We start from the raw sequence: 23,350 nt of genomic DNA on the forward strand, positions 1-23,350 counted from the left end.
GCATTCACTGGGGCTTATTCAAAGGCCCATAATGACAGCTGATGAAAAGGTGGCATATTGATTGCCAGTAATTCATTCTTTTCATTCAATTCCCCCCATGACTCATGGTTATTATTTTGTTACCTATGTACATACAAAAAAGTAAATAAGAAGGTGATATGAAATTGTGTTGATTCTCTTCACTTCTTACCTTCAGAATGCAATTTCAGAACAGTCCTCGAGAGGTGAACTCTTTCAGGTAGACTTGATGATACCCTGAGCAGTAATCATTGTGAGAGTCTGATGCCTCACACCAGCTTTCATGCTTAGGATCATAGAATTTAAAGTTGGAAGGCCCCTAAAAAATCATCCAGTAACTCTCACTGATTGTATAGATGAGAAGGCTAAGGCCCAGAGGGACTAAGTGACATGCCCAATGTCACACAGATGGTCAGTAACACAAGTAAGAAGAGAACCCAAGTGTCTGGATCCCTAGACCAGTGCTTCTTTCCTCAATTCCCCTCCAGGATTCCATTTTGACTTTTGTCTCAGTTGTATCTTTTATGTAGGCAATTCAAAGATTCCTAAATTCTCACATGATAGCTTAGCAAATGTTGTAGCAACAAAACATGGTAACAGTCAGAAGTTTAAAGAGGCAGCACCCTGACACAGAGTCTAGAGGGATAAGTTAGATATCTGAAGTTCAGGATTCTTTTTATTCATCAGTCACCATGATCAAGTACTTCAGCCTCACTGCGCTTGCATGTCCTCAGCAGTGAAATAGAAAGGTAATGGGATGATCAATGAAATAGTGTAGGTGGAAGCAGCTGACACATAATGGTGTTCAGTAATAACTGTCCAATCTGGATTGATTGAATAAGTCAGTCAACCAAATAAATGGCAGCATGGGACTCATAAAATCACTTTAAACCTGATTCTTTGGACAAATTATTCCAAGGTATCCATTCAGTCAAGAAATATTTATTGAGTGCCTACTATGTGCCAGTCAGGCACTGTGCTAGGTACAAGGGGTAAAATGGTAACATAAAGGCATGGTCTCTATTTTCAGCAATTTTACAGACTAAGGGAGGAGACAAGCAATGACTTGCTATGATGACACAGCACAGAGGAATGGACCTTAATTTAGGCCAAGGGGATTTCGGAAGGCTCGCCAGGGGAAGCCACTTGTGAGATGAGACCTGACAAATAAGAAGGAATTACCTAGACCAAGAGTAATGGGTAGAGCATTCCAGGAAGAAAAAAATATAACGTGAAGAACTGGAGGTGAAATAGTTTCATGTTCTAGCGGAAATGAAAGAAACTGATTATACTCTGGTTAAAGTGTGAGGCTTGAGGCTGCAGAAGAGACAGTGGCCAGTGCATCCAGATCCGATAGGCCAGTTTAATGTACTTATCTTAAAGGCGATAGAAAACTGAAATTTTTTAAGTAACAAAGTGAAACAATCACATAAATGGCTTTCTTGATGAGGAATAAAAAATTTTTTTCAACTTTGAGGGTTTTTTCCCCAGTGGCATGAATATACCTATGTGTGTTCACTTCAATATTTAAATAGCTCATTCTCTTTTGCCCAGAATCCATATAAATCATTACTCAAATAATAACCACCCCCACCAGACCTACATCTTTTTAAAACTTACAGAGGCGAATTGATTAATTTTACTTAAAATGACAGCAGGGGGCTTCCATGGTGGCACAGTGGTTGAGAGTCCGCCTGCCGATGTAGGGGACACGGGTTTGTGCTCCGGTCCGGGAGGATCCCACGTGCCGCGGAGCGGCTGGGCCCGTGAGCCGTGGCCGCTGGGCCTGCGCGTCCGGAGCCTGTGCTCCGCAGCGGGAGAGGCCACAACAGTGAGAGGCCCGCGAACCGCAAAAAAAAAAAAAAGAAAAAAGAAAAAAGAAAAAAAGAATCCGCCTGCCAATGCAGGGAACACAGGTTTGAGCCCTGGTCCAAGAAGATCCCACATGCCGTGGAGCAACTAAGTCCGTGCGCCACAACTACGAGCCCTCAAGCCACAACTACTGAAGCCCACGTGCTTAGAGCCCGTGCTCTGCAACAAGAGAAGCCACCGCAATGAGAAACCCACGCACTGCAATGAAGAGTAGCCCCCGCTCGCCGCAACTAGAGAAAAGCCCGCACGCAGCAACAAAGACCCAACACAGCCAAAAATAAAATTAAAAAAAAAAAATGACAGCAGGGCCCACAATCATAAGTGACCAATCAGGTTAAAGAAATATTTATGGGATAAATACATGCACTGCAAAGTTGTAGTTAAAATTTCCAGCATTTGATTTAAGGAGAAAAGACAGGAACGACTAGGGTAAAAAACCAGTGTAAATAAACAGAAGGAAATGTGAAAATACACTCGAAGCTGTAAGCTTATTAAAATCACCATACCCACCCTATTTACGGGATGAGGGCAGCTCTGGAAAGCTACAACAACACTAACTAACTTTGCCAGATAAACCAGGTCATGCCAAGGAAATTGGGTCCTCAGTGGAAAAAAAAACATACTTGTGTTTGCCAGAAGTGATGCCATGACCAACTTTTCCTGAACCTCAGCCTAGAAATTGGCTCTGCCAATGCAATCAATGGCTGAGGTCCTGGGCCAAGAGCTGGTGAGTCAGGGTCCACCTCCTGTGCATTTGGGGGCCTGGAAGGGCACCATGCTTTTATATCAGAAGCCCTTTTGTGAATGGGAGACTGGCACTGTCAAGGGGATCCTAAATTCTGTGGGCTTTGCCTGTCTTGACAAAATCCATGAGCTACTTTCTAGCCAGCTTTATCTGAACATCTTCTACACGCTTGAGAACTGTAAAGCAAATAGAAATAGCAGTCATCTGCATTTATTATTACTATTGAGTATTTTTCTTTCTAAAAGCCTGAAAATTCAGAATTTGAGCACAATGTTGTCTGGGAAAAGCAATCCCCTCCACTGAAGATTTTATTTTATGAAATAAAAGGATTTATTGACTACAAACAAGGTGGTGGTAGCAGCTGTAGGGGAAAGTCGAACACCAAGAGTCCCTCAGGTGGAAACGAGAAGAATAACAAAAACAAGCCTTCGGGTGGGAGAAGTGACAACTATCTAGGAGATGGGAATAAGGAAAGTAGGCAAGGGCTCTTTGCAACTTCTGTTAAAGTTCTAACTTTTATAGCTTAGTTGTTTAATTGCACACACTATACACAACTTTTTAAACATTATGTATAAAACATAAGTTTACTGCACCCAAATTTGGTAAATACAGATAAACAAAAATGAGAAAAGATAATTCCAGCACTGAAATATAATCACAGTTAACACTTTTGTATCTATCTTTCCAAATTTCTGTTGTTCTAGCTCTCGCACTTTCTATTTATGTGTAATTGTACACACATGATATCACTGTTCTAATATATTAATTTATATATTCAAATATATGTTAAAAATAGGATCATACTGCACATACCATTTCAGAATCTTTTTATTCTTAACAATCATGAACATTACTCCCTGAAATATAAGTTTGATAATGGTAGAGATTTTGCTTGTTCATTGCTGTTTCCTTAGCATCTAGAACAGTACCTTCAGGTGGGCATCCAATAAATATCTATTGACTGAATGAATAGTGCATGTATATTGTTACAGGTCAATCAAGTATAGATATTTATGCATGCAGCATATTAACATATAATATAGATAATTTAAAATATGTATACAATTAACATCCCAGCTCTGCCATCTGTATGCACTAATCCTATCTGCCCCAGGTCAAATGCTACCTCTGTCAAACCCACCTCAGCCTCCCCTGGCTTTTTCCTCCCAGCTCTTCCTCCTCTGACTGCCATGGGTTGTTCTCTACCTCTTTTTGGCACTTAGCATTTTCCATCTTGTTTTATAGATATTTCAGTCTGTGTTTCTCCATCTGAATGAAGCGTAGTTTCAGTATGGCATCTAAGTCTAGTTTATCTCTGTAATAATAATAGCAAAAATAATTCTATGCATGTATTCATCATTTTATGTGTGTCGGGGACTGTACTGTTATGTGTGCATTCTTAATAATCACAGAAAGTAGGTGTATTAGTTTGCTAGGACTGCCATAACAAAATACCACAAACTGGCTAGCTTAAACAACAGAAATTTATTTTCTTACAGTTTCGGAGGCTTAGAAGTCCAAGATTAAGGTGCTGGCAGTGCTGAATTCCTCTGGCTTGCACATGGCCACCCTCTTGTTGCTTTTTCACATGGTCATTTCTATACATACATGCACCCCTGTGTCTCTTCCTCTTCTTAAAAGGACACTAGTTATGTTGGATTAAGGCCCCACCTCAATGGCCAATTTTAGCTTAATTACGTCTTCAAGGACCTTATCTCCCTAATCAAGAGAGTATGGTACTGCCACAAAAACAGAAATATAGATCAATGGAACAGGATAGAAAGCCCAGAAATAAACCCACGCATATATGGTCACCTTATCTTTGATAAAGGAGGCAAGAATATACAATGGGGGAAAGACAGCCTCTTCAATAAGTGGTGCTGGGAAAACTGGACAGCTACATCTAAAAGAATGAAATTAGAACATTCCCTAACACCATACACAAAAATAAACTCAAAATGGATTAAAGACCTAAATGTAAGGTCAGACACTATAAAACTCTTAGAGGAAAACATAGGCAGAACACTCTATGACATAAATCACAGCAAGATCCTTTTTGACCCACCTCCTAGAGTAATGGAAATAAAAACAAAACTAAAAAATGGGACCTAATGAAACTTAAAAGCTTTTGCACAACGAAGGAAACAGTAAATAAGACAAAAAGATAAGCCTCAGAATGGGAGAAAATATTTACAAACGAAGCAACTGACAAAGGATTAATCTCCAAAATATACAAGCAGCTCATGGAGCTCAATATCAAAAAAAAACACAGCCCAATCAAAAAATGGGCAGAAGACCTAAACAGACATTTCTCCAAAGAAGACATACAGATGGCTAAGAGGCACATGAAAAGATGCTAACGCATATATATGGAATCTAGAAAAATGGTAGTGATGAACCTAGTGGTAGGGCAGGAATAAAGATGCAGATGTTGAGAACGGACTTGAGGACACAGCAGGGGAAGGGGAGGCTGGGACGTAGTGAGAGAGTAGCATTGACATATATACACTACCAAATGTAAAATAGATAGCTAGTGGGAAGCTACTGCATAGCACAGGGAGATCAGCTTGGTGCTCTGTGACCACCTAGAGGGGTGGGATAGGGAGGGTGGGAGGGAGACGCAAGAGGGAGGGGATATGGGGATATATTTATATGTATAGCTGATTCACTTTATTGTCCAGCAGAAACTAACACAACATTGTAAAGCAATTATACTCCAATAAAGATGTATTAAAATAAAAAGAACTTATCTCCAAATATGAGGTACCGGGGATTGGTAATTTAACATATGGATATGAATAATAATTCTGCCCATCATAGAGGTATTATGATTATTCTCATTGTATAGATGAGTTATCTGAGCCTCAGAAAGACAAAATGACTTGCCCAAGGCAGAAATGAACCTTTCACTCAAGCCTATCTCTCCAGAATCTGTTCTGTGGAACCACTGTTCCCCTGCATCCTCACCTCTCACCTCCTACTCCAAGATCATTGGCAGCAGTGCCTCGTGTACGTGGCAGAACCTCAATGAATTATTGTTGAATGAATAAATGAAACATGGATAAAAATGAAGTGTGAGTTGATTAATGATGAAAAAATAAGCCCTGAGATTGGGATGTCCAAGTGGCTTGGTCTGAGGGCTGCTGAGAGGGAATTGAAAGGATAGATTTAGGGACATAGTTCAAAGTGGCCCATCTAATTTTCTCCTATTCAATAGTCAGAAGACGTGAGGACAAGGAACCTTTCTCCATAAAAAATTAAAGGCAATTTAGAAAGGATATTCCAGCCCAAAACAAAAGCAGGAACTTGATGGTAACAACAGCGCCTCTTCAGAAGGGCTAAGATATGGTTTAGAGTAAAAGATAAATAAAAAATCTGGGACCTAAATTTAGGTGAATACAAAAGGTGAGTACAAAAGGTGAAAATGAGAGTTAAATCAGCAAATAATTGGAAATGAGATCATTGGGATATTGTGTAAAAGAAGAGAGCTACAGGTAAAATTCTAGAATCTTGAAGCAGTGAACAGAAAGGTACCACTCTATCAGACTCTTCCTTCACGATAAACAGATTAAAGTAGTAACAATGTTCTCTCCAGCTTCTCCAGCTTCCAAACTGTAGCGGACACTTTCAAGTGCCCCATCCTTATCCCCTTGGTCCATACCAGTCAGTCTGACTTCCAGATGCCAGCCCCTGCATGCCTCTGCCAGCTTTCTCTAGCCCCTGGAGTCTGCTCTGTCCACGTGGCTGAGAGATGAGAAGTGCCAGGGAATTAAAAGGATCAACCCTAAACTACCCACTGGCAGGAGCTGGTGGACAGGTGCCCCAGATCCCTCGCCACTCCAGTAGAATAACTTGGAGGTGCAAAGTCTACACTACCTCTCAGAGCTCCCCAAAGCCCCAGTTGTCCCCAGTAAAAAAATTGCTTGATAACACATTATTTATCCACTGCCTTACCTCCCTTGCTTCACTTTCTCAGTCCACCACGAATGTTTCCTGGGATCACTTCCCAAATAAATTACTTGCACTTAAATCTTTGTCTCAGAGACCTGCTTCTGGAGGTAGAGGGAAGAAGTAGGGCATGCCTTTGGGGCAGAACATGTACACAGATGCCTAATCCAGCTGCCTCTTACATTGTAGCTTTCTCCTATATGACATCTCCCCATCTGGGAAAGTTAGCAGAAGAAGGCAGTTAAGGAACCAGAGTCTTGAAAATACAGAATGAGAGATCATCTCCCAGTAAAACTCCCTCAGGTTTTAAAAGATGAAACGAAAATTAAGTGTGCCCTATATTCCAGGGTCCCAGACTTAACACAGATTTTCCAAAGTGATTTTTTAAAATGTAGGTCTGCCACTAAAGGATATATACAAAAAAATTCCATGGATATAAATTTGGGAAATGCTGTGTTAAACAAAGTCAGTCAGGATTTTTATAACAGGAATTCTTCTAACTTTTTGTATGCTAAGGGATATCCAAAATATCCAAGAAGGAGGTAGAGTGTGGAACATCTCCCAGATTATTTCCCTAAGAGCCTCTTGAGGGGCCAGAGGTCCACAGAACATGTAGAGGGAAACATTGCCTGTTTCTAAAATAATCGGTAGGAAGCCCTTCCACAGTCCAGTCTTGGTCTCCCTACTCAGCACCATCTCCCACCACTGTCTTATCTGTCCCCATCTGCTGCCCAGACTTCAACACAAAAGTGTTTCTCAGATTTCTCTAAACGTATCAGGCCTGTTCATGACTCTGGGTTTTTGGGCATGCTGCTTCTCTGCCTGGAATGCCAATCTCTCACTTTCCCACCTGGTGAATTCCTCAGTTCATCTTTCTAGACATGCTCAGAGATCACTCCCTATGGATAAGCTTCTCCAGCAACCTACATCTTATTCATCTTCATGTTCCCAGCATTTTGCAGGGGACCTAGAAACTACATAGCAGAGACTTGTATGAATGAATTCAAGGAACATATGAGTGAAGTGAGGCATAAGGAAGTTAAATGATGCTGGACAAGTCATGCTTCTTTGAGTCCAAAGCCAGGAATAGAATAAGGGCTTCTCACTCATAGCCCAGGCTCATCCCACTACCTCTGTCCACATTCCAGAAATCAGTGATATTCTTCAGGGAATTTTATTATTTTTTAAAATTGTGATAAAAAATACATAGTGTAAAATTTACCTTGTCAACCATTTTTACCGTATAGTTCAGTAGTGTTATGTACATTCACATTGTTGGGCAATTAATCTCCAGATCTCTCTTTTCATCTTTCAAAACTGAAATTCTGTACCCATTAAACAATAACTTCCCATTCATCCCTCCCCCCAGCCCCTGGCAACCACCATTCTATTGATACTTTCTGTCTCTATGAATGTGACTACTCTAGGTACCTTGTATAAATGGAATTATACTGTATTTGTCTTTTTGTGACTGGCTTATTTAAGTTTGCATAATGTCCTCTAGTTTCATCCATGTTGTAGCATGTGACAGAATTTCTTTCCTTTTTAAGGCTGAATAATATTCCCTTGTATGTATAGACCATGTTCTGTTTATCCATTCCGTCACTGATGGTTGCTTTGGTTGCTTCCCATTTTTTGCTATTGTTAATAATCCTGCTATGAACATGGGTGTATAGATATCTCTTTAGGACCTTGATTTCAATTTTTTGAGTCTATCTAATGGTTCTTTTTTGAGCACATTTAAGTTTCAACATTTTCCTTTGTGGTCAGAAAGGTACTGAATAATGGTGTAAACTTTCTCTTGTTAGCTATCACCAGAAACATGAAACCAGCAATTTGGTATAGAAAAACATGTGACAAATAGGACTCTTTGATTAACTATGAAGAAACCAACTTTCACTAGTCTAAGCCAATGAGGAGATTTATTGGAAAGGTTTGAGGGTATCTGTGGTACCCAATGAAGAATCAATCTCACTCAAAGAAAGACACTACTTGGCTGTAGGAACAAATAGTACCAGAGCTCCAAGTTGCCCTCGGGACCCTCCATCTCTATGTCTCCACTCTCGCCTTTCTGCATGCCTGCTCTATTTTTTTTCTCACTGAGCTCTGGTTCCACCTGGAAGAAAAATGGCATCTAACTCCCCTTGTAACCAAAAGTGGGGTCTGGCTGCTCGCTGCTCAAAAGCAAATAAAGAGGCCAGGTTGGTGGAAAGGAAAGTTTGCTTTATTTTTGAGGCCGGCAACCAGTGGAGGGGGCAGGGCGGAGAGTGGACTCCTGTCCAAAGGCTGACTCCCCCCCACACAATCAGTGGACAAGAGCTTTTGTAGACAGAGGGAGGGGGCCACATGCAGAAACAGCACAGTCAGCTCTGAAACTGGTCATCAGTGGTCTGACCAGCATCATCTTGATGTTTTAAGTACAGTTAATCTTCAGTTCCATGGTCCATTTGTTCCCATTTCTTTGAGGCCAATTCTCGGAATTGTGGCAGCTTATGTCATGGCTGCAGCCTGGTCATCATGTAGTTCACTTCTTCCACCTGGTGGGGGTTTCCGTATCTATAAGACAGCTCGCAGGATGTGGCTCAGGATATTATCTACAGCCCTTGAGGAGGAACTAAAGGTCCTTGACTTTGATTAATGACTGAACTATTATTATTCAGTCTCCTTTGACTGTTTTCCTTTGCTTCTGCATTTTCTCACTTCTCTGATTAAACTTATTCTTTGGCTAAAATTTTCCGCAGATGGCAGGCAGGCTGAGGACATGGGGGTAAGGACCATAGGGTCCTGCTCCGTTTCACCCTCACTTTCACATTCATGGCTCCAGCCCCTATAAAGAGACTGGCCTAACTCTCTCTCAGTCCCAAATCCAATATCCCAGGGAAGACTGTTTTTGTTAAGTTCCCACCCACTGATAAAGTATGGCTAGGAAGGCATAGTCAAGTTGTATAAAATGGCTGCTTCCAGTGCAGTGATGTGGATATATACATTGGAGAAGAGCAGGCAGTTACCAAAATGTCACAGGTCAAGAATAACAGTAAGTCTGCTAACACCTTAGTAGATGGGCTGAGAGTGAAAGCAATGGAATGAGAAAATATTCAACCACCTCCATCCCTGATGAACACTCTCATGGAGTCAAGAGGAAGGTGCTGTGTAGGAAGCAATGAGCCCCGGAGTGGATAAACACTTTAATCACAATTCTGTTTCAGCAACTAAATGAATCCAAAAATAATGAGGCAGGAAAAAGGTCTGCTAGCCCTGAGATCTCTTTAGACAAGTTTTTGTGTCATAGGGCAATTCTAGCAAGAGACTCATGAGAGAAAAAGGAAAAAAAAAAAAAAGATTTCCTGTGGTATCAAACAAATCCAGAGGCCAAGATTAAAAGGAAATAATAACAACACCAGAGAGATCCTGGACTATAACATTTTCAGGCAAGAACACCCAAGTTCAGGTACCTCCAAGGCATCTTATCTGATAATTAGGTAGAGAAGTGCAGTTAGCCACAGAAAGCAGAAAGAAGAGTATAAAACTATTACTAAGAATCAAAGCTAAAGCTCACATCCCTTGTGGCCTGTCTCTGGGAAAATATTTCTCCTGTTTGTTCATCGATTCTGAATGTTAAATAAGTCTTTCCAGCAGTGGTTCCAGGGTGCTGGAGCAACACATCTCAGACAGCAAATGAAAAATGAGGGCTGCAAAGTTCAGAGAATAATAGAAAATTAAATCTTAACTGAGATGCTGTAAATATCACAGCCCGAAAACAGAGTGCATCAGCAAACTCTACTGGCAGTGAGGATAATGAATTTCTCCCCTCCACACAAAAATTACCAGTGGTGCATAATAGGGTATTCTGGGGTTTGGGGGTGAGGAGGTGGTAATGAGGAGGGAGAGAAAAAGGAAAACAAGCGGGGTTTGTAAATTAAAGTAGCTCCTTAGTAAAGAGCTCCTTTTCTCAGCCAAAGCCAACAGCCCAGCTCAAATGACCCTCTTTTAGTAACCCACTGACTGCAAACACCCACAGCCCATTAGCTGTAGCTCTTTCACAGCATCTATAGGGTATCTATAGTTATTTTAGGGTATCTATAGTTATTTGTGGACATGTCTTATCTCCACAGCAAGATTAAAAACCCCTGGAAGTCGGGAAAGAGAGGGTTTGTTTCCTCTGTTCATCTTTGTATGCCCCACAGCATCCAGAGAACTAATATTTATTCACTGTCTCCAACATGCCATGCACTGGGTGATACATTATGATACTGTATCCCCCTAGGGACTGCCAAGCACCCTGCAAGGGGAGTAGGGCTAGTACGAATGCTGTAGAAGAGGCCAAACCTCAGAACAGTAACTTGCCTAAATTCACACCACGACAGAATTGAGATTGGAACTCAAAGCTACCTAATTCCAAAGCCTATACTTTTTTCTGCTTGCTACAGTGCCACTTGGTAAATAGCCGTCATATTTGCCAGTAATCTTGCTGATAACAGGAACAATAGCTAATGCCATCAAGGACTTTCTCCAAGCCAGGTGTCCTAGGGTAGATGCTTTCCATGTATTATTACAATTAATCCTTATCACAGCCCAAGGGTTCGGTAGTATTATTGTTCCTGTTTAATAAATGAGAAAACTGAGGCACAGAGAAGTTAATAAAATCATCTAAATCTTATAGTAAGTGTGTGCTTTCAAGCATTAATCCTACATTGATTTCAAAATAAAAAATAAACACATACAAACAAACCAGCCAACATGTTTTGAGGAACTACTTTGCACCACCAGGCTTTGTGAATTTTCTAACTTAGTTCTCATCACAGCCCTCAGGGCAAAGCAGGTATTCAGTAAATCGGGGAATGAATGAAGAACTGAAGATAAAAAATAGAGCCACAACTATCACTCATTGTTAAAGTAGAAAAATCCAGAAACTCCTCTGTGTTTGCATTGGTAACACCATGGGTCCCAAGCTATGAAGGGTCAGCAAATGAGTATTGGAAGCATAAGAACAATTCAGACAGTAGAAAGAATTTTTAGTTTGAAAAATGAGTGTTCTATAAAATTAAAGACAACACACCCAGTGTGAACAGGCCTCCGTTATTACTGTAGCATCTTAAATGAACTGTGCCAGAAAATCAGCATTTACGAATAAGATAAACAGAAGCCTCCAACTTTGTCTTGATTGCATTTCAGAAATACAGCCTTCCCAAGCTAATGACAAACCTGTGGGATACACCCAGAAGAATTAGATTATACTGTGGAAACCTTGGGAGTGTACAGAGTGCTAGACAAAAAATTAAAATGCCTTGGTTCTACTTCTGGGTTTTCCAGCTTTCTTCATCAATTGCACTACCCACCAATGTTTCTCTGCCACCCTTGAGGTTAGGTATGACCATATGATTTGCTTTGGCCAATGAAATATGAATAGCAGCGATGTGTCCCTTTCAGGTGGAAGCTTTAGAATCAGCACATCGTTTGCAATGTTCTCTCTTCTTCTGTCATGTTGACAGATGATGTTCTAGATGACATCTGTCTGTCATCTTGTATTCCAAAGTAAAAATTATATGGAGCAGAGCACCTAGCTAACCTACAGTGGAAACACAGCATGAATGAGAAATAAATATGTTGTTTTACGACATGGACATTTTGTTGTTTGTTACTGTAGCATAACTTAGCCCAACCTGATTGATACACCAACTAATGACGTGTGTGACCTTGGGCCAGTCATTTACTGCATTTTACTGACTGAGTATAAGCTTCCATATCTGTAAAACTAAGGAATTAGCCTAGGATAGGGAGGTTTAATATGGGGGCCAATGAGTGGGCTTCAGGATGACAATGAACCTTCAAATTATAGGTAATATTTTGTGTGCATGCATGTGTGTGTGTGGGGGGGGGAGAGAGAGAGAGAGAGAGAGAATTTGCATTTCTAAGGGAAAAGAGTTCATAGATTTTCAAATTTTAAGAGGGTCTATGTTACTCAAAATGAGGTTAAGAATCTGGATAATCTCTAAAGGCATTTCCAGCTCTAATGTGTTTTGTAGCATCTAGAGTAGAAAAAAAGATAGCTAATAAGTTTCCTTTTTGATCTGGCATTTCAGGACTTGCCTTGAATCAGATTTTGTTAATGTTGTTTTCAAATAATTAAGTTTAAGAGTTCTGCTTAATAGGATTGAAAATATCAAAATCTCAGGAGGTATTCCTTAGTGAAAAGAGGGAATTCACAATAATTCTTTTTAAACTAAAGAAGGAAAGGTTCTTCACAAACTGAAAATAAGGTCCCAGATCACATGTGGTGGGTGGGACAGAGTGGAACCTATTCCTGGTGGGAAGAAGAAAGAGTTTCTCTTCCAAAAATACATCCCCACATATGAATTAAGGCCTGAAAGGCCAGAGTAATACTTTAGCTAAAGACAATGAGCTCTCTTAAATATGAAGACGGTTGCATAGACAAGGTTAGAAGAGGGAGACTGGGTTTTGTAGATGGACAACCTGTGTTCAACACTGTTGGGCCACAGTTTTTTTGCCTATAAAATAGGGACAGTAATACTCAGCTGGAACAGGGAGAATCCCAGCAGCAAATAGATAATACACTCAAACAGGGTAACGGAGGAGGGTTAAATGGGGGACTATTTACAAAGCTCAGTTAAGGGTTCAGAGAAACCAACAAGATGTATCGAAGCACTGCGGGAAGGGAGCCCTTATCACTCCTAGATGTGAAGGGACAAGGAGAGAGGACAGTTACCATGAGAGGAGAGAGCTATGGCTGTAGCTAGAGAAAAGGGCTACACAGCAGGAGCTGTGGCCTTTCAAGGGAAATACAGATGGTATTAATCCCTGGTCCAGCACGGAGGGAGCCAGGGGAAAACATACCTTGATTTCCTTCTCCTCTCACCCACCTCTATCCTGCTGGAGCCTCCCACTGGCCAAACCCAAGAAAAAACCAATGGGCAAGGCAGCCTGTGACATAGTCCATAGAAAGTCAGTCTCCTGGGGACAGTCAGAAGGATAGAGAAAGGTACAGAGAGGATATGAAGGGGAAAATGAGCATTCCAGCTCTTGGGATCATTGCAAAGATTGAAAGAGATAACATTTAAAAGCATATGAAGTGTTACACAAATATTAGCTATTGTTTACTCTTTTTATGAATGAGTACTTCACATCCTTTGCTAAAAACAGATTCTGAGAGGGCTGTGTGGGGAGAAAGTCCTTGGCCCCTGAGAATGTAGGGAGAGGGGGCAGGGATAGAGAATCAGGCCTCAGAGTGAAGCCACTTTGCTTAGGGAGTGGATTGGGTGTTGAAGAGCTGTTTCGGAATGCTTTGACCCAGGATGAACCAGAATATTAGGCTGCAGGGACAGAACAGATGAGACTCATCTGCCATTCCCCAGAAAACTGAGGTGGCCAAGACATTAGCCCTTCCATGACGCTTCCTGCTGCAATCCCAAACAGCTCCTGTTTTCCAGCGGCTTAGGAGAGATACCTTTCTAAGCAAAAAAATCTAGAACCGAATAAGCTTCTTATTCACGTATCAGGAGGCGTATTTCCAGATATGTGCATAGATGCCAAAATACTGACTTCTTGTTCAAAATGCAACCCTGCAGTGTTTGAACTGTGAGGTACTCAGTAGCAGTTTTCATATTAGATTATACTGAAGCTTGTTCACTCACTAACAGGCATAGATGCCCAGGAATGATATGCAAAACGTGGACAGGCTTTAGTTAATCATTCTTTCACTGTACTCTGCAGAGGCAGCTTTCCTCAGAGAAAGACTGTGGGGCTACAACATCAGGAGACTGTAACTTTTCTACTGAGTGTCCTAACAGGAGGAGAGACAGCCAGATGTTTTGACCTACTCAGCTTCCCTTCTACCTTAGCTTCCTTGAAAAAAATGCCCCTCCTTCATTGGATAGGGTCTGGGTGAGACAGTGAACATGTGACCTGAACTGGACCAGTCAGATTTTTTCCCCTAGGACTTTGAATCTTCAGGGGAGTGACCCAAGTTTGGGAAAATCATTGAAACTAATCAACCCATCAGTGGAACCCCTGAAAGACTGCTCAGTCATTTCTGCCTCCAGTAGATCTCAAATTAGCCCAGACTCCCTTCTATGGAGGTCTGGTTGCTCAGCATTTCTTTTCATCCCCTGACCTACTACTCTGTATCTTTTAAATTCATTATTCTTTGGCATAAATTAGTTAGCTAGGCCAGACCATAAAGGGATGGTCCAAGTTTGAGGACTGACAAGCATGATGACTTGGATGAAGTTTTAACAATGCTTTAACTTCAGTTTATTCCCAAACCAGCCAATAAGCAAATTGTAGACAACAGGAGAGGATACTTGAGTGAGTGGGTCCTAGCTCTTCATAGGGGCATGGCTGAGGTTCAGAAGACAAAGCATCCCATGTAAAGTAAGACTCCTGCTTTTTATACTTTTAGGCTGGAGTTTGTATTCAAGAGTCTAACTATGGCCTAAAAGAGAATGAGCTAATGCCATTGGCAGCAACATGGATGGACCTAGAGATTATCATACTAAGTGAAGTAAGTCAGAAAGACAAATACCATATGATATCACTTATATGTGGAATCTAAAATATGACACAAATGAACTTATCTGTGAAACAGAAATAGACTCATAGACATAGAGAACAGACTTGTGGTTTCCAAGAGGGAGGGGTGGGTGGGGGAGGGATGGATTGGGAGTTTGGGATTAGCAGATGCAAACTATTACATAGAGAATGCATAAACAACAAGGTCCTACTGTATAACACAGGGAACTACAATATATTCAATATCCTCTGATAAACCATAATAGAAAAGCATATGAAAAAGAATGTATATATAACTGAATCACTTTGCTGTATAGTAGAAATTAACACAACATTGTAAATCGACTCTACATCAATAAAATAAATTTAAAAAAATAAAAAAGTCTAACTATGGCCATATAGGAAAAGCTTTGTTATTCTACAGTGCTATATTTCCTATAAGCTTCCACTAAGCCTATAATAGGCTCAGCCATGCCATATCACTGTTGGTCAAAGCCCATCTCTATCCCTTGTGGCCAAGCATCTTGACAGGCAGAGCTGATGGATTTTAGTTCCTCCATAATGAGTCCAATTTCCTTTCTGTCTTATTACTCACTGTTGCCTTTCACCTACTCTACAGGATTATTATGGGGAAAATACAGTTATGTACATTATCAGTAATCCTCATAACATATCACCAAGGTAAGAACTATTTCACCATTTTATAGATAAAGGAATGAATGCTTGGATAAGAGATCTGAGCTCTTATGCTGCAGAACAGGAATTCAAACCCAGATCTCTTTAACTTCAAGGTCCACACTCCTGCCCTATCCTATCTTGCCCAATTTTTGATCCCAGCTCTAATTTTAATTATTTAATTCTTTGAATAAGTCACTTCTCCGGGCTCCTTTGTGAAGAAGCTCATAATCATATCGTTTTACAAGATTGTTAGGACAAAATGGAGAAGGAACATATGAGAGTATCAGGTAGGGTGACAGAGTGGTTTCTGATAACTATGGAACTATGTAGCTGTTTCTATTCTTTTTGCATTTTTCAATGGCTACTTCTTTTCAAAACTGAGACATAAATATTCTTTCTTTGTTTTGGAGTTGGAAATTCTCCTACCTACCCTAAGCAAATGAAAAACCCCAGAGAGTGGTGTTTCTGGCTATCTTAACCTCTTTGTGAATGAATTTCTTTCTACATTTGCTTTCCAAGGCTTAGGTGTTCTCAGTGGCAGCTTTTCTTTTCAAATTACTCCCCAAATATCTCCTACAATGACAGTAAGTTGTTGGAATCACCATCATCATTGGCCTAGGCTATTTAATGCTAGTTCAACCACTCATCTTAAGCCCTAAAGGAGTCAGTAGACTAAGGGGTTCTTTTATCCTATTTTCTGGATCCCAAGTGTGTTCAGGTGGCCAGCACCAACTGGAGAGAAAAGTAAGCTTCTGTGACCCAGGAATCAAGCTGCATCAGAGAACCTGTCCTTTCTAGAACAAAATCTTAACATCAAGCAACCCTACCGTATGCTAACACATATATATGGAATTTAAGGGAAAAAAAATGTCATGAAGAACCTAGGGGTAAGACAGAAATAAAGACACAGACCTACTGGAGAACGGACTTGAGGATATGGGGAGGGGGAAGGGTGAGCTGTGACAGGGCGAGAGAGAGGCATGGACATATATACACTAACAAATGTAAGGTAGGTAGCTAGTGGGAAGCAGCCGCATGGCACAGGGATATTGGCTCGGTGCTTTGTGACCGCCTGGAGGGAGGGAGACACAAGAGGGAAGAGGTATGGGAACATATGTATGTGTATAACTGATTCACTTTGTTATAAAGCAGAAACTAACACACCATTGTAAAGCAATTATACCCCAATAAAGATGTTAAAAAAAAAAAAAAGCAACCCTGCAGCAGAGGCCCTTCCCCCACCACCCCCAAAGTATTGGTTTTCATCTCAGACAAAGGAAATAATTGGATTTCTGCACTGAGCTCTGTGATCTACTGCTGCCAGCTGCATGGCTGTAAAACCATTAAGTCCTCGCAGAGCATTTTATCTCTGCAAGAGGAAGACGTAAGAGGGAGAAACACATAGGTCAGGGCCAAGTGAAAGGGAAACATTTTCTAAGTGGTGCAATGTAAATTCCACTAACACAGTATCCATCTCAACTGGATTGAAATTCTGGTCAACATCTGAGAATAAAAACCAGAGAATCTGGAACAGAACAGATTTCTACCTTCAAGAGCAACTGTGTCCATCACACAGCAGTTGCTGGGAAAGAGTTTAGAATTCCAGTTCAAGTTGCGTCTTTCTCTCCTTTGGACTCTTGGCATTCACATCCATCTCCAACACGTCATCACCCACCAAGTGAGAAACAAGCCAGTCTCTCCACTTCCTCCGCCTACATTTGGGCTTTAAATGTTCATGAGATCCTCCTGGGTCACTGTGAATCAAACCTACTGCAGAAAAGGTAGGGGCTGGAAAAACACAAAAGCAGATGCCACACAGCCTCTGACCCAGGAAGCCTCCAGAAGAGCACATTGAATTAGTTATTTAAAAGGCTTACGGGGAAGTGGAAAATACTGATTGATAAATAGGGGTACACTGAATGCATCTCCATCTAGGGAGCAATGTAACAAGGACCCTCACCAGGCATCTCATTGCAGTTATTTGTAATTCTCTTACCAATGGAAATAAGGCTCAACAAAAATTAACTCTCCCTTCTGTTTAACATTTTAAGACTCAGTCATATTTCAGGCTGATGAGAAAACTTCCAAGGGTGTGACTAGTTATGGCTATCACTCCAAATTTTTTTGGAGTCTCCCCAGTGTTACCCACGCACTAAACACTTGGGCTCATGGAAGCAAGTACTTCTCTCTCTAATGGGACTAACCGCATGCAGGCAATAAACCAAACAAAAGTCAAAGTTTGAGCAAAATATTCAGTAGCTTTAGTTTAAGGAGTATCTTCTAATCCCACCTTTGCTGCATAATCCTTCAAATTTAGAGATAGCTTCTTGTCACTTGTTTTAAACATTATTTTTTCAACCACTTTTAGTTAAGACAGTTGAAGTTAGCCCCTCTGTTTGAACAGCTGCTCACCATTAGCAAAGTAACTATTCCTCTCTGCACCTGGGGGGATCCTAAAAAACAGGCTGACATCCCTTTTCCCTTCAGTCAGTGCTCATTGACCTTGGCCTTGCATCCTTTTGCTCAACTCTTCCTTCTCACCTTCTAAAAGAATTTTCAAAACAGATTTCCTTTGGGAGGTTTTCACAAGGAACATGGGTTTGCCTTGCCATCCTCTTAGAGTTTTAATATTTGAATTTAAGGAATTTTGGAGAAGGGGGCTTGTAGTTGAAGAAGAACTTGAAGCCAGCCTCCAAACGATGGTTCCACTTTACATTAGTGAACACCAGTCACCATTAGGGACTTTTCATATAATCCCTATGAAAAGAAAGAACCACAAAAGTCGAATGTCAGCTAGGAAATAAGTAGGTTACATTTGGGCAGATGGTTAATATTAAGGGGAAGGATATCCAGATTCATGATTTTATTTTTCCTTAACAGCAATATCAACAAAACAAGGTAACCCTTCTCAGGCATTGGAGGTGAAGAACTCATGTTGCTCATATTTAGGCTTAGCTCATGGCTAATTTCTATCAGTCAACTCTTGTCTATTGACCATCACTGCATGGCTAGATTGTTCCCAGGATGAGATGCCTAAAGGGTTGTTTTATTCAATTGCTGGCTTCCACATTCATCAGGATTGTTAAAATTGTTTCTTAAGTCTAGCTTAGTGAAACATTGCACTTGGATTTGCACCTTTCCTTCCAAAGTTAACTGATGTTTTAAAAATGTCCCCTCTGAATTGTAACTGTGAATAGTTACACACAGTATTAGGCTGATAGTTTTTTTATCCCAAACGGTCTACTAATCTGCTGATTGATGCAATAGTCCACATCTGCTAAAGGAATGAAGAGCATTTCCTGAATATTCTTTGCTTTCTTACCCTGTATGGGTATTTGGGATAGTGTAGAAAGTGGAGGCACAACTATGGAGAGAAGGAGGGAAGAGTCAAAAGAGTGGAGGGAATTCATCCTCTCTACCTGAAAGCCACATAATTACAATGGAGTCCAATCATATACACTGTGAATATGCATAATTCACAAGACCCACTTTGGAAAGATGCAGACAGAACTCTCACCACATACACACCCAGGAAAGCATAATCTTTGGTGCAGCGTGTCCTCCAGACATAACCCAATAACTTTATCTGTGTTCAACTGAAGAGAGAATGACCAGTTCCAATGCAACTGAAATCACTTAGAGAGAGACTTGGAGATTTAAGGGATTTAAATGGTAATTTTGTCTCCATTAGATTTCTGCTTTAGTGTTTTTGGAAACTAGCCCCAAGTAATTTATGACCTCACTATACCCCAAGCGGAACACATTGACTTTTAAAGCTAATTGCTTCTCATTGTGCTTCACTCTTTCATCCTCAGCACCACCATTTTCCCCATAACAAATGCTTGGAAGCTTGGAATCATCACTAACTTAACCTGTGCCTTAATTAATAATATTCAGTTTTGGAGCATGTGCAAGACACTGCGCCAGATGTTGTGGGAGATAAAAAGGAATATGTAAAACAGTCCCTGACCTCAATAAGGCTGAACTGAGCAGAGTGAGACATGTGCAAACATGAAAAGATAATTAAGGAAATATAATGTAAGAGTTAAATGGCTATGGAGATCACTCTGGGCATGGGTGAGGGGAAGACTTCAGGCTGCAAGGCAACCAGGTGGAACACCATGCAGACCCAGCCCTGCAGCCATGATGAGAGCAAAGGCGAGAACACGCAAGAGAGACAGCTAAGAACAGGCTAAGGTCCAGGAAAGCAACAAAGTCTCTGGATTTTGCCTTCATCATGCTCCATGCAGCTGTCCCTCCCTTTCTGTAGTTTTTAGTGCCCACACATTCCAGTTTGAACTCTAATAGTAGTGACTTGCTAGAATTTGTTGAGCGCTATTTTATACAAGGAACTGTTCCAAGCAATTCATACATTTTAAGTCTTTAATCCTCAAACAACTTTATAAGGTAAATTCTATTATTATTCCCATATCACAGGTAAGGAGACAGGAAGGTAAAGGAGACAGAGAGGTAAAGAATCTTGCTCAGAGTTAAATATCGAGCAAATTGAAGACCAGAATACCACCCCACCCTTACTTTTCCATCACATTGCCTCTGTGTCATTCAAAATGTCAGATCTAACCTCAAAAACACAATTCTCATCTGCCCTCTATCCCTTAAGAATGTTTGAAACCTCCTTATTGCCTAAAAGATGACTTACACTCTTTAGGCTGGGAATTCAAGAGCTTAGCCTCCGCAATCTGCCTTAACCTACCCTGCCAACCTGATTCTTCTCATCTCTTCTCCAACGAGAGCCCTCCACTCTAACCAAGCTGGTCTATGCATTGGCCCCATAAGACACCTGCATATTTATATCTTCAGGACCCACGATCACAGATATGGCTTCCAGAGTCCTTTAGATCACAGCCTGCTTGTGTGGTGGCAAAACGAGGTCCCTACTCCAGCAGCAGTTAGACCACGGCAGCTCTGAAGGCCTAGCTTCCAAAAATGCAACCCAAGATTAACTCGTAGTTAGACCACACTCTACTTGATTCAAAGTTCATTCATCATCGACTAAAATCGCCAAGAATCATTTTGTTCTGAAATAAGAATTTCTGCCATTCCAGATCTCTCCTACACTGTAATTTTGCAAATGTTTCTTTTAAAACTAGTGCCAGATATTACATACATCCCTTTTCAATTTTATCTTGCTAGCTTATGTCCAACTTTTCCACCCTGAGATTTCTAAAATACTAATTCTTTCCACCCACCTATTAATATTGTCTCAGTAGGATACATTTACAGCCATCCATGTTGTTGATTTTAAAAACTCTTAATAGGATTTGGTCAAAAAAAGTAAGGAAGACTTTTTTTTTCCAAATTGGCTTTGATCCATTAAATCAACATACTTCAGGTACATTTGTTCAGTCAACTATGAATTCATCTAAATTTTCCGTGGTTTAGTCTACATTTATTTATTTTGTCTGCATAATTATCATAGGGCACTTTATCAAAAGGTTTGCTGAATCTTTTGTTTGCTCCACAGAGACATATCCCTAATAATAACTCTAATAGGTTGAAAACTTCAGTCACCTATTTGGAGATAATTGAGTCTTAGTTAATTTATACTTGTTCCTGATGATTTCCTACCTTTCTAAGTGCTTGCAAACTACTTATTTAGTAATTTAGTTCAAAATTTCACCAATAATTAGTATCAAGTTTGTGAATTCTCCTTATAAAATTGGAACATGCCCACCACCAGCCTTGGGTAACTTTTCTTTTTGCAGTGGTTTTCCAAGTCTGAAGTAATGATCCTGTATTAGTTTCCTATTGCTGCTGTAACAAATTACCATATGTTTATTGGCTTAAAAAAACACAGATTTGTCATATTACAGTTCTGAAGTTCAGAAGTCTGAAATCAGTATCACCAGGCTAAAATCAAGGTATCATCAGGGCTGCATTCCTTCTGGAGTCTCTGAAGGCAGAACCCAGTCCCTTGTCTTTTCCAGCTTCTAAAGGCCCCCACGTTACTTGCTTGGTTCATGGCCAGGAGCCAGCAATCGCATCACTCTGACCTTTGTTTCCATGATCAGATCATCTTCTCTGGTTTTCCTGCCTCCTTTTTATAAGGATCCTTGTGATTACATTATGCCCATCCAGAAAACCAGGTAATCTTTCCATCTCAAGATCTTTAATTTAATCACATCAGCAAAGTCCCTTTTGCCGTGTCAGGTGGCATCGTCACAGATTTCAGTGATTAGGATGAGGACATCTTTGGAGGAAGCCATTATTCTGCCTATTACAGATCCCAAGATAAACACATAAGCAAGTTGCTTCAACATCTTTGGCTATAATTCATTTGGCTTAAGTACTGAAATGCATTTTAATGGGCTAATACTCTTACTATCATCTTTATTCTCTCGGACTACAGTTCTCTCTGACATACTAGCATTTCTATGTTAAAAAAAAAACGTTTCCTTAAGAGGGGAAAGGTAGGCAAAAGAGGCAGCTGAAGGGTTCTGCTTTCTCTTTATACATCTTCCCCAAACAATAATCTCTTCCTTTTTTATGGGCTTTTTTTTTTTTTGCTTTAAAAAATAAGTGAAAACACCAAACTTTTTTTAAAAGAATTTTTATTTATTATTATTGATGTAACATTGGATTGTTACATAAACATATTCACAGTTAGCGTTCAGGATGTAGCATCTGTATAGATTTGTGCCATGTCTGTGGTCTTATATGCATCCTTAACCATGTGGCCTGCTTCTGAGGTTGTTTTTGTTCTTTCTAAATCTAAGCTTGGGTTGTTCCTTGAGCATGTTTTATTTCTTTAATGTCTTCTCAGTGTCCTTCTCATTAGGCTAACCCAAAATTACAGAGTAAGCATTCCTTTTTTAAAAGCTACTTATTCTTCTTAAGCGATAGTCCCTTTTAGAAACTGACTATGGACTCATTTTACCTTTCTCTGATTAAAAAAAAAAAAAAAAGGGCTTCCCTGGTGGCGCAGTTGTTGAGGGTCCGCCTGCCGATGCAGGGAACACGGGTTCGTGCCCCGGTCCGGGAAGATCCCACATGCCGCAGAGCGGCTGGGCCCGTGAGCCATGGCCGCTGAGCCTGCGCGTCCGGAGCCTGTGCTCCGCAACGGGAGAGGCCACAACAGTGAGAGGCCCGCGTACCGCAAAAAAAAAAAAAAAAAAAAGCCAACGGATGTGTCTGAACATACCCATTTGTTCCCCTTCTCTGCCATGATGAATTTCAAGGTGACTCACACTTCCTCCCATGTTTCCCATACCTTCTGTTTCACCAACTGGCTTTTCCTTTCTGGTCAGAATTCATTTTGTCCTCTAATCAGCTGTTCCACTTTTAGCAATAGGAGCCTCCCAGCAGATGTTTGGAGAGTTAAAGTCATGGCATCACCACATGACTATTATATGGCTAAGCAGTCCTTACCCCACACCCCATCACTTCCCTGCATCCTTTCATCTCTGCCCAGAGGCTTCCACACACGGTTCTGGAGCTTTCCACGTGGTACTTTGTTAACATCTAGTGCTCTGACTTGAGTGCGAGGGCTGGAGCTAAGAAAAGTTAGAGCACCAACTAGACGTAGGATCAGAGAGCAGTCAG

The 23,350-nt window shown here is 40.7% G+C and overlaps 1 protein-coding gene across 3 annotated transcripts in view; it reads right to left on the bottom strand.

Moving 5' to 3' along the window:
• Nucleotides 1-8,794: 8,794 nt before the first annotated feature.
• CFAP95 (cilia and flagella associated protein 95) overlaps nt 8,795-23,350 on the bottom strand; it is a 192,658-nt gene continuing 178,102 nt past the window's right edge. For 2 of the 3 annotated variants that reach the window (XR_010945003.1, XR_010945001.1), the window contains one exon: nt 8,795-9,139. The gene's annotated coding sequence lies outside the window, so the exon portion shown is untranslated. The remainder of the gene's footprint in view (nt 9,140-23,350) is intronic. The other variant, XR_010945002.1, reaches the window with a different exon arrangement.

This window comes from Pseudorca crassidens, chromosome 7 (assembly GCF_039906515.1).
Source record: "Pseudorca crassidens isolate mPseCra1 chromosome 7, mPseCra1.hap1, whole genome shotgun sequence".
Lineage (NCBI taxonomy): Eukaryota > Metazoa > Chordata > Mammalia > Artiodactyla > Delphinidae > Pseudorca > Pseudorca crassidens.